We start from the raw sequence: 17,995 nt of genomic DNA on the forward strand, positions 1-17,995 counted from the left end.
TAAAGAGTGCATAAACCGGGACAGAGAGACCTGGGAGGGAAAGAGTGGGTTCCCCCTTCTTGGGTCACTATTCCCGTGGGAGGGCATGAAAACTAGGACGGGGGCTGGGGTGGCTAGATAGAGAGGTACTCAACAATATCTGTGAGGGCTGGATGGTTGAGTTGGTTAGATAAAACTAAGCTTTAATACCCATTGACAAGTACCAGAGCCAAATGGGATGGGGGACAGATTGGTCTTCTGCTACACATACTGGCAAACCAGGGTAGGGGGCGGTCTGGTGGGGGTTATTGTGGGTCGCCCCAACTAGGCTGCAGCTCCCACTGGTTGATGTAAGGGCCGAACCAGACTGGACTGCAACACCCATTGGTTCCAATGCAACTCGGGACTGAAAACAGAACCAACACAGCAATTGCAACCACCAGCTGATCAGGGTGATGGACTGTGCCGGGCCCTGTGCTTGCTAGAACATACAAGAAACTAATCTGGGAATACCTCAAAGTATCTTTGGAGATCTCCCCACTTGAACTGCTGGACTCAGAATTCTAACCAAGAAAAGACAGAAGACAGAATAGGACAATCATTCATCTCAGCTACATGTTGGCAGCGAAATATAGGACAAATGGAGACTTCATGATGGACCATATCAATCAGTGGACCACCTCATCGAGCGAAACTGGCAGTGATTCATAACTGGAGAACTATTAACACCACTTGAGCACATATCTCAGAGCATGCCCCACATCTGGGACTTGGGGTGGGCGGGAAACCAGGTGGGGCTTCTCCCTCAGTGTCCCACTCTACCTCAGATACATGATGGAAACAATATTGACATAATAGCATTGCCCACCTCCCTATCCCCCTGAACCTTTTTTTTTTCTTTTTCTTGTTTTTCCTTCAACTATAGTTAACTATGTACAACAATACAATAAAATGGATAAAAAAAAAGATTTAGTTTATTATTATTGCAAAGTGAGGTATACAGAAAGGAGAGACAGAGAGGAAGCTCTTCTATCCAATGATTCATTCCCCAAGTGACCACAAAGGCTGGATGGGAAGCAGGACTCCCCGGATTAGAACCAGCGCTCTGATGGTTGTCTACTAACTTGTTCAAAAAAGTTATGAGGAGTTGTAAAGGCAGAGAAGAGAGTGTTTGCAAAAGGGGGAGAGTAGGTTGCAGCCTCTTTAAGGACTGAGGGAACAAGAAGCAGAGAGGGAAAGGCAGAAAGTAGTTTGAGTCCGGGGCTTAAGCCTTTCCAAAAATAAAAAATCACAACAACAATAATAATAATAATTGCAGCTGCGGCATCGGCCAGAGGTGGAGGGAAACACTGCTGTTCTGATCCCGATTCCAGTTCGCTTCTCTCTCTCTCCCTCTCTCATTCTCCGTGTGCCACCTCTGTCCCCTTTCTTCCTCCCCTCCCCAAATTGCTCTCCTCCACCTGGTCTCCTCGAACCCCGGAATCCCCAATCACCCCCGTTCGCCTCCCCTCCACCTCCTCCTCCTCCTGTGCCCCCCTCCATTTCCCCGCCACGCCGAGGGTCTCCAGCCTCCACCGGGCCGGGCCCACGTGCACAGCGCCCGCATGGACAACAGATGGAGACGGAGCTCAAGCAGCTGGGCACACAGCCCACTTTGCAGCGTGAGAGCAGCAGTGGCAATGCCATGGCGGTGGTGGACGGCGGCAACCAAAAGGCCCATGAACGTCTTCATGGTGTGGTCCCGTGGGCAGCATCACAAGATGACCCAGGAGAACCCCAAGATGCACAACTTTGATATCAGCAAGCTCTGGGCCCTGAGTGGAAACTTAGCCAGAGATGGCAAAGTGGCCGTTCATTGCCGGGGGCAAGCAGTTGCGGGCGCTGCACAAGAAGGAACACAGAGATTATAATATGTGCCATGGCCAAAAACCAAGATGCTCAAGAAGAAGTATAATTACACGCAGCTGGTGGGCTGCTGGCTCCCGGTGGCAACATCATAGCCAGCGGGTTTGGGGTGGGCGCCGTCCTGGGCGTGGCCATGAACCAGCACATGGACAGCTATGCCCACATGAATGGCAGGAGCAATGGCAGCTGCAGCATAATGCAGGACCAGCTGGGCTGCCCGCAGCACCTGGGCTTCAATGCACTTGGCGCGGCTGAGATGCAGCCCTTGCACTGCTATGATGTGAGCACGCTGTGGTACAACTCCATGACCAGCTCGCAGACCTATATGAACGGCTCTCCCACCTACAGCATGTCCTACTCGCAGCAGGTCATCCCCTGCTTGGCACTTGGCTCCTTGGACTAGGTGGTCAAGTCCACGGCCAGCTCTAGCCCCTCCGTGGTTACCTCTTCCTCCAACTCCAGAGCACCCTGAAAGGCCAGGAACTTCCAGAAGAGGATCAACACATACCAGAACCCGCCGCCCCCAGCAGACTGCACATGTCACGGCTCTACCAGAGCACCCCGGTGCCCGGCACGACGATTAACAGCACACTGCCCCTCTCCCACATGTGAGGGGGGCTGCGGGACAGCGGACTGGAGAACAACAGGTTGGAGGGGAGGTTGGGGGTGATCGTGGGGTGGAGAGTAGGGGGAAAGACATTTTCAGAGGATAAGGAAACAAACAAACAAAAACCCGGGAAATGGGAGGGGTACAAAAGTAGAGTGAGAAGGAAGCATGACGAAAAAAACAAGCTCATGCAACACAAATCCTGACATGCAGACAAAGAACATTTCATTACTCATGGCAAATGACGGCTTCAGAGACCACCAATCCCTTCTACGCTCAACGCAAACCTGTGCCCCTGAGGGGAGAACTTTATAAAAGATGTAGAGATGCTGAACATTTTTGGGGGGGACTATTTTTGTACAGAGAAAAAACTGGCTCATGGGTAAAAGAAAATTGCACACATCTTTTTTTTTTTTAAATTGAAAGTTGGATGTACAGAGAGGAGGAGAGACAGAGAGGAAGATCCTCCATCGGATGATTCACTCCCTAAGTGAGCACAATGGCTGGAGCTGAGCCAATATGAAGCCTGGAGACAGGAGCTCTTCCGGGTCTCCCATGAGGCTACGGGATCCCAAGGCTAAGCTGATGACCCCTGCACCTCTAAGCTTCTAGCTGCTCCAGGCCCAGGCCTACTCAGCCCAAGAAACCAACACACCTGCCCTACTGCTCCACTTGCTGCTGTAGAACCAGCCAGGCACTGCCAGCCACCCCGCACCCCCAACAGGCTGCTCATAGACGAAGCTGCATGTGGGGCCTTGCCCTAACAAGAAGCTCAGAGACCACCACTGCAAGGACTGACCAGTTCAGCTGGCATCCCCTGTGCCCCCAGCCTGCCAGATGTTCTTCCTGCTGACAGTCCTTCCCCCCTGACCCTGTCCCACCTTCCCAGCTTGCTTGCAAGCCACTCAAGGGTCAGGTGGGCTCAACTGTTGCTCCACATGCCTCTAACCCAACCTCACCATTGCCCCCTACCATTGATCCAGGGCCAGGCCTGTTCAGACAGCATTCCTGGCCCTCAGCATATACCCCATCTGTTCCAGGGCCACATCATTCCAGCTGCCTAGGCCAGTGCACCCCTCAGCCCTAGCTCGAAGGTCGCTCAGCCCCACATGTGCTTGGTTGGTATCCCCACGTACACCTAGTATGCACACCATGCATTTCAGAGCCATTGGGTCATGACAGTAAGCCCAGAGCCCAAGGAACCCATGGGCCGCCATTTCCAGGAACAAGCTGGACAAGCCAGTGCACTGTGAGTCACCTCTCTGCCTGCCATCTGCTTCATAGCCAAGTCATCCTGGCCGGTGTCCCTGCTCCTACAGCCTGTAGTCCTCCATTTCAGGGCCAGGCTGAATTGCATGGATGGGAGGGAGGTGGCAAAGGGCTTCTTTAACATAACACCTCCCATCACCATACTTGCCCAGCCATGGCCAGGCTCGGTTAGACAGCCTGGGCTCTATCCCAAGAGCACTGCCACACTGTCCACTGTCAGCAGCTTGAGAGCGAGTTGGGCTTAGCCAATGATCCCACTCCCTTAGCAGGCAGTGTGCTTGCCAGCCACTCCAGGGCTGGCCCCCTTTAGCTGGTGACCCTGCAGTCCCAGCCTGCACACCTTGAGTCCCCTGCCATGAAACATGCCCACTCTGATTCCTTACCTGACCCTCCAGTGTCATCTCCGACACACCTAGCCTACCTGGAGGCTCCTCCAGGGCCAGAAGGGATCGGCCCCACCACACTCATTTCTAGCGTGCCTGCCCCCATAGCCTTGCTGCTGTTTCAGGGCAAAGTGGGCTAGTGTGGTAGGGAAATCAACAAGAAACATTGCAACAATCTATTTTTTTCTCATGAAATAATGTTCATGTAGACAACTCTAGTTTGCAAAGCAGGGTTTATTTAAGAAGCAGAAGGAAGGTGGCCTGCACTTCAGCAGGAGGGACTCGAAGGGAGGAAACACCCATGAAAAAGATGGAAATTGTGTCCATTCAGCACCACCTCAGGGAGGGGTTGACATGAGTCACCCCAAGGGCAGAGAGAAGGAAACTTTTTCACAATGGGCAGTAATGTCTGCTGCATCAACCAGAAATAAAAAGTTGAAATCTGTGTCTTCCTTCTCCCAATGTTGTGGGCTAGGCAGGCAGTTCAGGGTCACCAGTTTGGAAACCACACCCCATCGCACTACCTGGATGTTTCTTCCTGCCCACCTGGTATGCTCACCTATCTGGAACATGAGAGGGACTGGTATTGCATTGTTGTGTAACCACTCCCCTCACAAGCCCCCACAGTGGACTCTGATGGGTAGGGCTCACTCTCTTGGTCACATGCTTCCATTGCTCTGGCACTCTGACTCTTGGTCTCCCCAGTACCTGGTTAGACTTAGGTCTCCGGGTAGCCCCTGAACATGGCACTTGTATGTGTGTATTCCTCACAATCTGTTTACTGCTTGAGTGGGACAGGAAAGATGTTAATTCTAAGATGCTTTGTATTTCTAATTTGTGTACTTTCTGGAGTTCTGGGAGAGGTAAGGCCTAGCAGTAACAAAACGTAGACAGAGAAGCCAGGGAACGGTGGATGCCTACAGTCCAAGCACCTCTCTCTTTTTTTTTCCCCCTTGAATTGATTTTGTTTTTATCATAAAGTCAGATAGACAGAGAGGAGGAGAGACAGAGAAAGATCCTCTGTCTGATGATTCAAACCCAAGTGACCGCAATGGCTGGTGCTGAACCAATCTGAAGCCAGGAGCCAGTAACTTTCTCCAGTCTCCCACAAGGGAGCAGGATCCCAAGGTTTTGTTAGGCCACAAGCAGGGATTTGGATGGGAAGTGGAGATTCCGGGATTAGAATTGGTGTCCATATGGGATCCTGGCATGTTCAAGGCAAGGACTTTAGCTTCTAGACCACCTGGCTGGGTTCCTATGCCTCTCTTCAACAGGTGCAGCCCAGGGCTGGGCCCCTTCTGTTGACAATCCTATGGCCGGGGCCTGTTTGCTAAACAGCAAAGTTTATGAAGGCGTCAAGCAAACTGACCATCCGGCCTGGGTCAGCTCTCCCTTCCTTCAGAGAGTGACCTCAATGTCAGAGTTAGATGGGTTTTTATAAAAAGAGTGAGTTGGCTGACCGCACCTTAGGAACCAGGTGAGTTGGACAGCCACAGGAGGCTGCCATGTTTACAATCAGTGGACAATGGGTGGGCTATAGCACTGCAGGAGGCTGTCAGCTCTAGGCTGGCTCTGACAGGAACCCTAACACCCCTGTCCTCCATCTTGCTCCTCTGGAATAGGCTCACTCTCCCAGGGTACACAGCACATCTAGCATTCCCACCTTGCTTATTGCAGCAAACACAGGTCTTCAGAGCTGGCAAAGCCTGTGCTTCTAGCCAGCCTGTCATACCTCCCTCAGGCTTCTCCAGGCAATCTGCCTGCAGCTTGCTCTAGGGACAGACTGGCTTAGCCACAGTAACATGCCCCACAACACACCCACCACATCAACCAGCCTTGGCACTGCCAGGGCAGATGAACTCAGGAGGCACTTTCCATGCCACAGCCTGCTTGTCAAACCCAACAAATAAATCTGAGTCTCAAGATATAATTAACAAAAATAAAAGAAGAAGAAGAAGAAGAAGAAGAAGATGTTCTTTTAGAACTTTCCGGAAAGTTGCCAATAACGCTGGGTAGTTCCATGCCAGTGTAAGAAGGGCCAACACAGAGCCTGATGGGCCACTTGGTGCTATCCAGTCTGGATCTTTGTGACGTGCACATCTACAGCAGGGAAGAAATACAAGTAACTGTCTTCCCATCCATTCAAGCCCTTTGGATCAATATAAACAAATGATAAAGAAGATAGTATTCATTTTCCCACTACTCAGAAGTTGTGTTGAAATTACAGTGCCCTGGGTCAAATTTACATCTTCAAACTGTCATCCCATATCAGAGCACCAGTTTGAGTCCTGGCTGCTCCATTTCTGATCCAACTCCCTGCTTATTGCACCTAGGAGACCTGGCTGAAGTACCTGGTCCCTAGCTTTAGCCTAGCCTAACCCTGAAAGATCTCTTTCCCTCTGTTACCATGTCTTTCAAATCAATCAATCTGCCATGCCTTCAGTGGAAGGTCCCTTGTTCCCTGTACTGTGACCTCCAGGAAGGTGCAGGTGCCCACCAGCATGGCCTGAGATAGGCAGAGAGGAGTGTGCAGCTAACTCTGGGTCTAACCGTGTGCTGGGTCACAGCAGGCTGTGGGATGAAGTGACACAGGAAGTGGCACCAGGAGTCCATCTTGCAAGCACCAACAGAGTAAGGGGATGAGTCACCACATCCAGCCATGTATAGAGGCAGCAAAGGCAGGAACCACAGAGCAGAATCAGGAAACTACCCAGGGTCAGGTCCTGTCTCTCCCTGGATGGGATGCTAGAGTCTTCCAGAGGTAGGTCCTGGTTAGCCCTGGGTAGAAGGCTGGGGTCCTCCAGGGGTGGGTCCAGCTTCCCTGTGGGTAGTTTCCTGCCCCAGGAAGACCATTATTCTGATGGGGGTGGGGCAGTGAGAAGGGAAAATGGCCTCAAGGCCCTGGAAGGCTCTAGCCCCTGACGCCAGTGGGTGGAAGCATGGTCCATCCCTGGAAAAACTGAATCCCTGAATCAGGGGCAATCAGGACCTACCCCTGCAAGACTACAGCACCCAACATGGAAGAAGCCAAGCGCCCAACACCGTGGGGGAGAGGACATCCCCAAGATGACCCCAGCCCCAAACCAAAAGAAAGCAGAATCCATCCCTGAAGTGCGAGGGACGGACTTCCCCTGGAAGACCTCAGCCACCACCCTTTGGGGGAAAGAAGATCCCCCACCAGGGAAGATCCTAGCCCCCAACCCATGGGAAATAGAGACACCTTTGAAAGACTCCAGCATCTGACCCCCAGGGGAAGCAGGACCTGCCCATAGAAAACCCCAGTGGCAGACCTAGTTGGGGAAAGCTCCAGTAACCCCTGGAAGACGTCAGCCCCAATCCAAGAGAAATAGGACCTGCCCTTGGAAGACTGAATCAGGTTGGCTCTGGAACAGCAGATGGGGCAGTGGGATGGTCATGCTGGGTGTGGTGTAGGGTTCGTGGGCCAAAAGGACCTGGCCCTGGAGTAGTGGATAAGCTGGTCGTGGCAGATGCACTGTGGGTGAGGGCAAGCAGACCCGGCTCCAGAGCAGCAGGCCGGAGATTGACTTGATGCAGAAGCCATATTGTTGGCCAAGCCTGCCTGATCCTGGAGCAGCTGTAGGGTTGTGGGAGGGCAGGTTAGAGGTGTGGGAATCCTGGCCGAGCCCCCAGGCCCTGGATGATGGTATGAGTGGAAGAATTTATTTGAATATCCTACCTGGACTCTGCACCATTACTTCTTCCTCAGAGCACAGGAAATTCATGCCAGTCCAGCCATCCACCAATCAGATGTAACCTGGTATTCCACCTGAGAATCCCACCTCCAATCTTCCAGCCTCTTCCCCAAACCCGCCCACTCACAAATCATCAATAGGCATTCACCTGCAGTTGCCAATCCCCTGGGGCCTGCCCTCAATCATCACCCCCCACACCTGGCAGACCAAAAGGCCCCCAGGCACGGTTCTCTCTCTTCTTTGCTCTTCCTCTTCTTCCAGCCACCCTATCCCTCCTCCCTTTCCCCTTCCCCTCCATCCTGTTCCTTCCCCACTGGAATAAACCTCCTAAGATACCTTGTTGCGTCTGGTGTTTTCAGCTCATGGTAAAGAATCAGGTTGCGGGAATTAGCTGCACATAATAATATCATAATATCATATAAACTAGAACTCAACATTTTAAATAACCAACAATGTGTGTTTGGGGCTCTTGGTTCTCCATTTGAATAGGTCTGACACAAAAGCAGCCAGAATGACACTGGGTAAGCTTGATTGGCCCTGGAGCCGCCTGCAGGCAGTTTAGGAATGTGTGTGTGGGGAGGAGTGGGTGGAGAAGGGAGTTAGAAGGTGTTAGTGAGCTGCTTGGTGCTGGAGTGGATGGTGGGCGGGTGGGCAAGGACTCAGGGGGGCGCAGACCAAACTGTCCTGTCCTTGAAACAATGAGCTCAGGAGAGCCGGCCTGTCCTTGTAGCAGCCCACCAGTTGCCAGGGCGATGGACTGTGGTGGGCCCTGTACTTACTAGTACATACAAGAATCTGGTCTGGGAACACCTCAAAGTTTCTTTTTGGGATCCCCCAATCATAGTGGAGGACTCAGAACTCTAACCAAGAAAAGGCAGTAGACAGAACAGATCAATCCACCACCTCAGCTATACGTTGGCAGCGAAATACGGGACAAATGGAGATTTTATGATGGACTATGTCAATCAGTGGATTCTCCAACAACCTCATGGTGCCTGGAGTGGAGAGATTGGCAGTGATTCATAACTGGTGAACTACCAAAACCACTTGAGCAGGCCCGGCGCCATGGCCTAGCAGCTAAAGTCCTCGCCTTGAGCATGCCAGGATCCCATATGGGCCCCAGTTCTAATCCCGGCAGCTCCACTTCCCATTCACCTCCTGACTTGTGGCCTGGGAAAGCAGTTGAGGATGGCCCAAAGATTTGGGACCCTGCACCCGAGTGGGAGATCTGGAAGAAGTTCTTGGTCCTGGCTCGGGATTGGTGAAGTACCGGCCGTTGTGATCACTTCGGGAGTGAATCATTGGACAGAAGATCTTAATCTCTTTTTCTCCTTCTCTCTGTATATCTGACTTTGTAATAAAAATAAATGAATCTTAAAAAAAAAAAAAAAAACTTGAGCAAGGAGCTCAGAGCATGTCCCACATTGGGGACCTTGCATGGGTGGGAGACTGGGTGGGGCTTCTCCCTCAATATTCCCTTTACCTCAGATATATGAAGGAAATAATAAAGAAATAATAGTCTTACCCACTTCCCTGTAGCCCTTGTACCTTTTTACCCTAATTAACAATTTAAAGATTGTCAAAAATATAATTTAAAAAATTATATAAAAAAGATTGGTAGCAGTGCGAAAAAATGGCCGACCACGGAGGGTTGATGTAAAGGGGAAGGCAGAGAGAGAGGGCCAAAAAGTGCCAGAAGAAGGAGCAAGTCTAGTTAAGAATAGTGTACACAGGTGTGCGAATCCCACAGGACACTGCGGAATCAACAAGATCCACGCAATTTGGAGAATCAACCAAAAATAACAACAAATAAACCAAAGCAGCGCTCAGCAGCCGGCTCAGTCTCACCGCAGCTCGAAAACGGGTGAGTTGGGAACCCAGCAGGGGGGAAAGGCCGGCGGGAGTTTTGAACGGCCAATTTTGGGAGATCGTTGCACAAGGCCCCGCCAGCGGCGGCTGGAAACTGCAGGAGTGCTGAAACCTCTAGCGCTGGTGGCGATATTAGTGACCTTGGTGGGACCCAGGCAAAGACAGGGACGGCTAAGTAACACACATTCCCACATAACGAACGCTACGGTACTGGAAGGGCGCTAGGACCCTGAAGTGCGGTAGCCCAGGACCACAGCTAAACTAAATTCTGGGCCAACCCAGGCCGAAGGAAAGCAGCCGCGCCTCAGACAAAAAACCAAAGCAAAACAACAACAACCAAAAAAAAAATCCTAGGCGCTGAAACCTAAGGCTGAAACCTAAGGCGCTGAAACCTGAAACCCAGAAGGGAAACAAAAACAACTCCCTGGGCCTAAGGAAAACAAAAACCTAGGCTAGCAAGACCTCAGGCCACCCACTAGGTGACAACAGAGGTCAAGGGTGAGAATTCAGCAACACCTTAGGCTACAAATATGAAACGTAGTAAGAAAGGTAGTGACCTAGACACGGCTTCCTCCAACCCCAAAAGCCAACATAAAGCCTGGTCAATCACAGAGATTACAGATGAAGAAATTGAAGACGTCTCTGATAAGGAGTTCAGAAAAATAATTATAAAACTCTTCAGAGACAATGAAAAACGATGGGACGAACTCAAAGATTTTAAAAACCACATAATCACAGAAACAAAATCACTCAAAAACGAGATCCTGGACTTGAAGAATAAAGTTGAGAGCTTAGCCAACAGAATTACAGCAACAGAAGACAGGATATCCGACTTAGAAGATTCCCAGAATGAAAGCAGGCAGATTATTAACCAACTAGAGTCACAACTACACAAGGCGATCAAGACGATCCAGGAGATGAATGACAACATCAAGAAGTCAAATATCAGAATCATGGGGCTCCCAGAAGGAGTGGAAAGAGAAACAGGCATGCAACCAGTACTTGAGGAAATTATGCAAGAGAACTTCCAAAATACCTGGAACATGAGTCCAATCCAAATTCAGGAAGGCCAGAGGACTCCCCACAGGGTGGACCCAAAACGATCCTCCCCAAGACACGTGGTAATCAAGCTACCCTCCAATGAATACAAAGAAAGAATCCTAAGGTTAGCACGATCCAAAGAGAAGCTTACATTTAGGGGCAGGACCATCAGAATCACTGCCGACTTCTCAGAACAGACGCTCCAGGCAAGAAGGGAGTGGAACAAAATCTTTCAAGTACTGAAAGAGAACAACTGTCAACCAAGAATACTCTACCCAGCAAAGATTTCATTTGTATACGAGAACGAAACTAGATACTTCCACAGCAAAGAGAAATTAGAAGAATATGCCAACACAAAACCAACTCTACAAAATCTCCTTAGAAATGCGCTACTCCCAGAGAAAAAGGAAGCAAGCCATAAGCAAGGATGGCAATCAGGGAGATCTCAATAAAGTCCATCCACGGAAACGACAATCAATTACTAACAACCTCAAAAACACAGGCATATGTCACGGCATAATTATAATTTCTCAATATTAACCCTCAACACAAATGGCTTAAATTCATCACTGAAAAGGCACCGATTAGCAGACTGGGTTAAAAATCAGGACCCAACTATATGCTGCTTGCAAGAAACACATCTAACCAGAAGAAACTTCAGGAAACTCAAAGTGAAAGGATGGAAACAAATATTCCATGCCAATGGACGAGAAAAAAAGGCTGGGGTGGCAGTCCTATTCTCAGATGATATGGACTTCAAAGTAACAAACATCAAAAAGGACAGGGAAGGGCGCTACATCTTCTTGAAAGGGAGGATCCAACAAGAACCAATCGCAATTCTTAACATTTATGCTCCTAGCCCGGATGCACCCAGCTACGTGAAACAACTACTTTTGGACTTAAAGGGAGACATAGATGAACATACGATAATTCTGGGAGATCTGAACACCCCACTAACACCAATAGATAGATCAACGCAGCAAAAGCTCAACAGAGAAGCCACAGAACTCACACAAACAATAGAACAACTGGACCTAGTAGACATCTATAGAATATTTCATCCTAAGGCCACAGACTACACCTTCTTCTCAGCAGTGCATGGTACCTTCTCCAGGATAGACCACATAATAGGACACAAAGCAAGTTTAACTAACTACAGAAATATCAGAATCATACCATGTACCTTCTCAGACCATCACGGAGTGAAAGTGGAAATCAACAACTCAAAATGTCCCAGGAAACATGTAAACTCCTGGAGGCTGAACAATATGCTACTAAACGAACAATGGGTTAGAGAAGAAATTAAAGACGAGATCAAAAAATTTATGGAAACCAACGAAAACCCAGATACAAATGTCCAAAACTTATGGGACACCGCCAAAGCAGTGTTACGTGGTAAGTTTATTGCAATTAGCGCGCACGTCAAAGCTCAAGAAAGGCAACAAATGCAGGAATTAAGCACACACCTCCAGGAACTGGAAAAGCAACAGCAGAAGGACCCCACAAACAAGAGGAAACAAGAAATTATCAAAACAAGACAAGAACTAAATCAGAAAGAAATTAAAAAAACCATTCAGAAAATAAATGAATCAAAAAGCTGGTTCTTTGAGAGGATAAACAAAATAGATACCCCACTGGCCCGACTGACAAAGAAAAAACAAGACAAAGCAAGAATTAGCAGCATCAAAGATGAAAAAGGCAACATAACAACAGACACTACTACCATTAAGGAAATAATTAGAAGTTATTACAAAGAACTATACGCCAACAAATCCGATAACCACTTGGAAATGGAAAGATTTTTAGAATCCCACCACTTACCAAAACTCACTCCAGAAGCAACAGAAGACCTGAATAAACCCATTACCGAATCAGAAATAGAATCAGTGATTAAAGAGCTCCCAACAAAGAAAAGCCCAGGCCCAGATGGTTTTACCACAGAATTCTACAAAACATTCCAACCAGAGCTAACCCCAATCCTTTACAAGCTCTTCAAAACAATAGAAAAGGAAGCAGTTCTTCCAAACTCATTCTATGAAGCCAATATCACCTTAATCCCCAAACCGAATAGAGAATTAACAGAGAAGGAAAACTACAGACCGATCTCCCTGATGAACGTTGACGCCAAGATTCTCAATAAAATCCTAGCCAATAGAATACAAAAAAACATCAGACAGATCATCCATCCAGACCAAGTAGGTTTCATCCAGGGAATGCAGGGATGGTTCAACATAAGAAAATCCATAAATGTGATACATCACATCCAAAAATTGAAAAACAAAAACCATATAATAGTATCAATAGATGCAGAAAAAGCCTTCGACAAAATTCAACACCACTTCATGTTAAAAACCCTAACCAGGGTGGGGATAGAAGGAACAATCCACAACATAATCAAAGCAATATATGAAAAACCCAATGCCAGCATCATACTAAATGGAGAAAAACTGGATCCCTTCCCACTGAGATCTGGAACAAGACAAGGCTGCCCACTATCACCACTGCTATTCAATATAGTCCTAGAGGTACTTGCAGAAGCCATAAGACAAGACAAAGAAATTAAAGGAATCCAAATTGGAAATGAAGAAGTCAAGCTTTCACTATTCGCAGACGACATGATTCTCTACATAGAAGAACCAAAAAACTCAATACAAAGACTCCTAGAACTCATACGAGAATTTGGCAGAGTGGCAGGATACAAAATTAATGAACAAAAATCAATAGCCATGGTGTATGCAAATGGCCGCAAGATGGAAGAAGATCTAACCAACAAGCTACCATTCAAAATAACAGAGAAAAGCATGAAATATCTGGGAATAAATTTAACCAAAAACATAGATGACCTTTATGAAGAAAATTACAAAACACTCAACAAACAAATAGAACAAGACCTCAAAAGATGGAACAACATCCCATGCTCCTGGATAGGCAAAATTAATATCATCAAAATGTCTATACTACCAAAAGCAATATATACATTCAATGCAATCCCAATCAAATTACCCACAGCATTCTTCATCGAACTGGAAAAAATGATACACAGATTCATCTGGAAACACAAAAAACCACGAATAGCCAGAACCACTCTGAAGAACAGGCACTTAACAGGGGGAATCACAGTACCGGATCTATGGACATACTATAGGGCAGTGGTCATCAAAACAGCCTGGTACTGGCACAAAGACAGAGAGGAAGATCAGTGGAGCAGAATAGAAACAACAGATGGAAACCCACACAGATACAGTCAATTAATCTTTGACAAAAAGACAGACAACAACCCAAGCAAATGGAAAGGTCTGTTCAATAAATGCTGTTGGGACAACTGGTTGATAGCCTGCAGAAACAAAAAGATAGACCCACATCTCTCACCATACACCAAGATCGAATCTAAATGGATAAAAGACCTAAACCTACATCCAGAAACCTTCAAACTTTTGGAAGAAAATGTTGGAAACACACTGGAACACTTAGGGGTAGGCCCTCACTTCCTAAAAAAGACTCCAAATGCAGTAGAAATCGAGACCAAAATAAACAACTGGGACCTCATCAAACTAAAAAGCTTCTGTACAGCTAGAGAAACAATCAACAAAGTAAAAAGGCAACCCACAGAATGGGAGAAGATCTTCGCACACGACATAGGTGATAGAGGGCTAATCTCCAGAATATACAAAGAGCTACAGAGAAACCAAAACAACAGAACAAACAAACTGCTCAAGAAATGGGCACGGGAAATGGGCAAACACTTCACAAAAGAACAAACCCAAATGGCAAACAAGCATATGAAAAAATGCTCAAGTTCCCTGGCAATAAGGGAAATCCAAATGAAGACAACAATGAGGTACCACCTAACTCCAGTAAGGATGGCACACATACATAATACCACCAACACTTGCTGGCGAGGCTGTGGGGAAAAGGGAACCCTTCTCCACTGCTGGTGGGAGTGCAGACTTGTACAGCCTCTATGGGAATCAGTTTGGCGAATACTCAAACAACTGAAAATCAACATACCATATGATCCAGCAATAGCACTCCTTGGGATATATCCAAAAGATCTCCTACTCAAGAAACCAACATGCACGCCTATGTTCATAGCAGCACAATCTACGATCGCAAAAACCTGGAAGCAGCCAAAATGCCCATCAGCGGAAGACTGGCTAAGAAAGCTATGGTTCATCTACTCCATGGAATACTACTCAGCTATTAAAAAAAACGAAATGCAGTTCTTTGTGGACAAATGGGCCCGACTGGAATCCATCATGCTAAGAGAAATGAACCAATCCCAAAAGGTTAAATACCACATGTTTGCCTTAATCTGAGATGAAAACAGAACAACTTGGAAAATAGTACCTGTATAATGTAATATTAGTGCAATCTCTTATAACCTGTATCCAATGGAATAAGATAACACGATATAATCTATAAACCAACAATTAATGTCAGAATACTTAAGATCTACATCGAAAAACTGTAAAACCTACTATACCCTCAATATGCTATGTTAACCTGTAATGGGGGGGAGTGCAGGGAAATCTTTCAGGACCATAAAAAGAGTGAGAAAAAGTACAATATAGCCTATCAAGGTCAAATCTGGTAATTCATAGACAACAGACTCAAAGCGGCACTAAACAACAATAAAACTACTATACCAATGCATGAGGGGGGAATCGGGTGCGATCCTGACAACCTCTTAACAGGAGGTCATGTGCGTGGAGCAGGGGAGCACTCCAGAGTGGAACAGGTGGTAAGGAGGAAGCTTGGATCCCAACCATGAAGACTCCCAGACCTTCACCACAAACTATTAATACGAGCAACAAGGACTATATCCCAACTGCCAAGGAGGCCACAGGGAATTGGATGCCCTCGGAGGCCGAGTACTCTGAGGTCACCCACCCCCATCCGGAGCTTCCAAAGGGGATGGAAGAAGTCCAAACACTACCGCGCAGAAACCAACATCATTGGAAAGACAACCAGAAGCCCTGAGTGGTCTGCAGAAACAGAAGAACAATAAATGTCCTTCGGGACCAGAGAGGAGAGCTTTCTCTGGTCCGAGCCTGGCTCCACCTCTGGACCCCCCCTCCCTCGCAATGACCATCGGGATCGCTTCGAAAACCCCTCACAGCAAACAATCCTACAAACTAAAAAAAAAAAAAAAAAAAAAAAAAAAAAAAAAAACCTAAAATAAGTAAACAACAGAAAGTAGAACTTGAAATCTGACAGGAAAGAGCTGGCATGGATTGGCTCATGCCTCGCTGGGTGGGTCACAAAGATTAGTTACTCCTCACCATGGTGTTGAGGATTTTCCTGCACACCCCCCCCCCCAAAAAAAAAAAAATGTTCTGCACCTAAAATGTTGACATATATCTTGTTAGAGTTACAAGCCAGTCTGGATTATCCTAAAATCAGCCAAGATCAGCAAAATTATACTTCAACACAACAACTGGCTAAATACTAAGATGAAATGGACACGAAACAGCTGAATGGTGCCTTATGGCCATTTTAAGGTATAGAGCAGCCAGTCCTGTATATGAACTAGAATTGAAATGTCAATGAGCTATTCATAGGTTGTGGCTAGGACTTGTTTTCCTTTTTTTTTTTTTTCTTTTTAATACACTGGTTACTCAAAACCATGTCAATTCCATAACATTGCAAATTGCTGTTGATGTTATATTGGGACTCTTAATTGACTGTGATGATATTCTGCCAGCTCAAACTTCAGACCAGAAAAGGTCTCCCCAAGAAACTGTTCAACCCATCTGGACAATAAGTAGCTGGACTCTGTGCTTGGTATATGTTTGCAATGAAAGAATCTTGATTGAATCTGAACTGTAATACTGCATCAAGGTGGAGGAATCCACCGGGGGGAGGGGAGGGGAGGGGGAGGGAGGGGGGGAATTCCCAGAGCCTATGAAACTGTCACATAATGCAAAATATTTAACAATAATAAAAAAAAAAAAAAAAAAAAAAAAAAAGATTGGTAGCTTTAAAAGTAAAATGTCTTTTTTCTATGCTCTTTTTTTTATTAGACACATCTACTAATACAAACTGAGAGATCTTACTGTCAGGTCTTAGTGCGATAGCGTGGCAGTCACTTTCATGACTTGCTTACTAAGTTTTACAGAGAGTGGAAGTTTGCATTTTAAACACTTATGGCAACACTGGCAAGATTTGTATTGGATTTTCATTTGCTTTAAGTGAACTACACAGCCAAACATGGTTTAGATGTTCTTTTCAGTGTTTTTGTTTGTTTGTTTGTTTGTTTGTTGACAACTTCAAAAGTCAGACTTAAAAGACTTTGCTTTTTGACTTTTATCCCAATGGTGCTGTTTTGTCTTGGAATACTATTTTAGAAAAAAAACTTAGTGGAAATGGTATTTTGGAATCTAAGAGTGTTAAATGTGGCTCATAATTTTGCCAACATCATGTGATGCTAACTTGTGTATTACACACTTAAGAGACACAATCTCAAAGTTTCAACCTGTGATGTAATTTGATGAAAAGAAGGTGGGGAAAGATGACTGACCGTGGACAGTTGGTATATCCGAGTGTGTGATGAGATAGGGACAGAATGAATCAGAGCAGACAGCAGGAAGTGCAGAATTGCAAGGAAAAGTGTCCGAAGCTCCGTGGGGTTTGGGGATGCGGGGAAGGGAACAACTTTCACCCAGGCAAGAGAGCACTGCGAGAAAAACCTCTCAAGACAGCAATGTGCAGCCTGAGGTGGTGGAAATGGGTACCAGGGCCAAACAGGGACTCAGTCAATACCTTGTGGTGGGCCCAGCGCCGTGACCTAGCGGCTAAAGTCCTCACCTTGAAAGTGCCAGGATTCCATATGGGCGCCGGTTCTAATCTCAGCAGCTTCACTTCTCATCCAGCTCCCTGCCTGTGATGAGGACGCCCAAAAGCACCTGGCTTCAGATTGGCACTGCACCGGCTGTTGTGGTCACTTGGGGAGTGAATCATCAGACAGAAGATCTTCCTGTCTCTCCTCCTCTCTGTATATCTGACTTTGTATTGGAAATAAATAAAATCTTTTTTTAAAAGATTCATCCATTTTTATTACAAAGTCAGATATACACAGAAGAGGAGAGACAGAGAGGAAGATCTTCCATCTCATGATTCACTCCCAAAGTGAGCCGCAACAGCCGGTGCTGTGCTGATCCGAAGCCGGGAACCAGGAACTTCTTCCAGGTCTCCAACGCGGGTGCAGGGTCCCAAATCTTTGGGCCGTC

The 17,995-nt window shown here is 46.9% G+C and overlaps 2 pseudogenes; both read left to right on the top strand.

Moving 5' to 3' along the window:
• LOC131482929 (zinc finger protein 850-like) overlaps window positions 1-17,995 on the top strand; it is a 420,589-nt pseudogene that overhangs the window by 248,595 nt on the left and 153,999 nt on the right.
• LOC131482842 (transcription factor SOX-2-like) lies at window positions 1,698-2,496 on the top strand (annotated as a pseudogene).

The sequence above is a fragment of the Ochotona princeps genome, chromosome 21 (genome assembly GCF_030435755.1).
Source record: "Ochotona princeps isolate mOchPri1 chromosome 21, mOchPri1.hap1, whole genome shotgun sequence".
In the NCBI taxonomy this organism is placed as follows: domain Eukaryota; kingdom Metazoa; phylum Chordata; class Mammalia; order Lagomorpha; family Ochotonidae; genus Ochotona; species Ochotona princeps.